The sequence below is a fragment of the Humulus lupulus genome, chromosome 8, assembly GCF_963169125.1.
Source record: "Humulus lupulus chromosome 8, drHumLupu1.1, whole genome shotgun sequence".
Lineage (NCBI taxonomy): Eukaryota > Viridiplantae > Streptophyta > Magnoliopsida > Rosales > Cannabaceae > Humulus > Humulus lupulus.
Genome location: NC_084800.1, coordinates 165,008,092 through 165,011,057, shown reverse-complemented (window position 1 = coordinate 165,011,057; position 2,966 = coordinate 165,008,092). Strand labels below are relative to the sequence as shown.

Here is a 2,966-nt window from a genome sequence, read left to right as displayed (position 1 = left end):
AGCCAACTGTCCGATCTTTTCCAGGATCTCAAAAGGTCCGATTTATATAGGTCTTAGCGTTTCCTTCTTCCCAAACCTCCTCACCCCTCACAGTGATGAGACTCACAGAAACACGTGATCTCCAACCTAGAACTCCACGTCTCTGCACTTAGGGTCAGCGTAGCTTTTCTGTCTGCTCTGTGAGGCGAGCATTCGAGCTCAGATCTTCTCAATAGCCTCACTGGTCTTCTGAACAATGTCCGACCCCAAATACTTCTTCTCACCCATCTCATCCCAATGAATGGGTGATCTACATCTCCTCCCATATAACATCTCATATTGAGCAACTCCAATCGTTGATTGGTAACTGTTGTTGTATGAAAACTCAATCAATGGGAGATACTTACTCCCATTCCCTCAAAATTGATCACGCATGCCCTAAGCATATCCTCCAACACCTGAATCGTCCTCTCAGACTGTCCATCGGTCTGAGGATGGAAGGTTGTGCTGAACTTCAACTGAGTCCCCATAGAATTTTTCAAACTACCCCAAAAATTGGAGGTAAAGATAGGATCCCGGTTCGACACTATAGACTTAGGAACCCCATGGAGGCGTACGATCTTCCTCACATTTAAATTTGCATGCTGATCCACTGTATATTTCATCTTCACTGGAAGAAAATGAGCTGACTTGGTGTATTTGTCCAAAATCACCCACAACGAGTCCCTAAAGTCTTGGGTAAACCTCCCAAAAATTCCATCGTAATATCCTCCCATTTCCACTCGGGAATACCCAAAGGTTGAAGCAACCCTGCTAGTCGTTGATGCTCAACTTTCACCTGTTGATAGGTTAAACATCTGGCCACGTACTCCACCACATCCTTCTTCATCCCGGGCCACCAATACAACGTCCGTAGATCTTGATACATCTTCGTGGTACTTAGATGAAGTGAGTGCGACGTAGTATAGTATTCACCCTATATCTCACATATAATTCCCACATCAATCGGAACACAGATCCGACCCTGATACCATAACAAACCAACCTCAGAAATAGAATAGTCCTTAGCTACTCTCGTTAAGACATTCTCTCTAACCTCCTGTAATTGAGCATCTGCCAACTGACCTTCCTTAATCCGCTCTAGTAGGGTCGACTGTAGAGTAATGTTGGCCAATCGACCCACCACCAACTCTATCCTTGCTCTACACATCTCATTAGCCAACTCTCTCAATATCTGACTGGAACTAAATAACTATTCCGAGCCCCTCCGGCACAATGCATCTGCCACCACATTGGCTTTTCCTGGGAGGTAAAGAATATCACAATCATAGTCTTTTACCAATTCTGGCCAACGCCTTTGCCTCATGTTCAGGTCCTTCTGTGTGAAGAAGTACTTTAAACTCTTGTGATCGGTGTATATCTCACACTTCTCCCTGTACAAATAATGTCGCCAGACCTTCAGTGAAAATACCACCGCTGCTAGCTCCAAATCATGGGTAGGATACCGCTGCTCATACTCCTTTAGCTGTCATAACGCATAAGCTATAACCTTCTCGTTCTACATCAATACACAGCCTAAACCCAAACTCGACGCGTCGCAATAAACCACAAACTTTCCTTCCTCAGAAGGAAGACTCAACACATGTGCAGTAATAAGTCGCCGCTTCAATTCTTGAAAACTATCACTACTAGAAATATAGGCTTTTACTTCGGTTTTTATAGTGAGCATACAAAAACACTGAAGTAAAAACCTTTTCAAACTCTTTTACTTCGCTTTTGAAATTGGCTCTCTGAAAAAAAATTACATACTACTTCGCTTTTTTAAAAAAACGAAGTGAAAAATTCATAGTGAAGAGGGCCGTGTTTGGTTGCACAAGCCCGTGTATTATGTTTAGAGATAATAAAAATGCAAAAAAATGGCCGAGCCAAACGGGGCCCTTGTGCACCTTTAACTTTGGTTTTTAGGTAAAAATCGAAGTAGAAAGTGAACTTTCCACTTCGGTTTTTACCTAAAAACCGAAGTTAAATGTGCACAACTATTATACACTTATGGACCTTTAACTTCGGGTTTTAGGTAAAAACCGAAGTAAAAGGGTTTTATAACCCTTTTCATCTACCCGAACGGTCATCTCTCTCAAACCCTCCTCTCTCCTCTGTGCAAAAAACCCGCAAAAACCTCCATTAACAACTGTGAGCCAACACCCATTTTCATTCTCCAAACCCTTTTTTTTTGTTTTTTCTTTATTTCTTGCTACATTTCTACACTATAAACTGAAATATAGTCCAAAAATCTGTTTTTTTTTTTTTTTGTTTTTAAGAGAAAAAAAAAGCATTTGGCCGTGGGTATTTTCTCCATTGTTTCTTGGTGTTTCTTGCCGGATTTTTGTCATTGCAAGAGGATTTTAAGCTTCAAAACAGGTATAGATTACTAAAATGTTGTTTTGATGATAATTTTTTATTTTTCTATGTTTTTTTTTATTATTCCGAATTTTATGATTAATATAATTAATATTTTGTTAATTTTTATAATTATTTGTTTATTTTGTTAGTTTAAATAATGTGATAAAAATTAGGTTTATTATAAATATATATATGTATATTAGTGAATTTTAGAAATTGTGACAATAGATAAATTTGTTTTTTAAATATTTGAAAAAAAATAAATAGCTCGAAGATGATCAAAGTGTTGTTCATTAGTTTCATTAACTAGTTTGATTTTATTTATTTATTGGTTTGATAATTAATTATGTAGTTTACTAATTATGTAATGTTTTAGTAGGGTCGTTGATTGAGTGGTGAACTTTGTTGTTCATTTCGGGTGCATTGAACATTAATATTGAAGGTTAGTTATTTTTTTTATTTATATTACTACAAGATTTATGTATAAAGATAAGACTAATGTAATCATGCTTATTAGATGTAGTGAAAGTTATGTTTGAAAATTAGTGAAGAAGGCTCTGGGAAATTTGCGTGCTGTGGTGATATAA

The 2,966-nt window shown here is 37.6% G+C and overlaps 1 non-coding gene across 1 annotated transcript; it reads right to left on the bottom strand.

Moving 5' to 3' along the window:
* Positions 1-1,917: 1,917 nt before the first annotated feature.
* LOC133799188 (small nucleolar RNA snR35) lies at positions 1,918-2,112 on the bottom strand. Its single transcript, XR_009876382.1, has one exon. It is a non-coding gene; the product is annotated as a small nucleolar RNA snR35 (small nucleolar RNA).
* Positions 2,113-2,966: the final 854 nt, after the last annotated feature.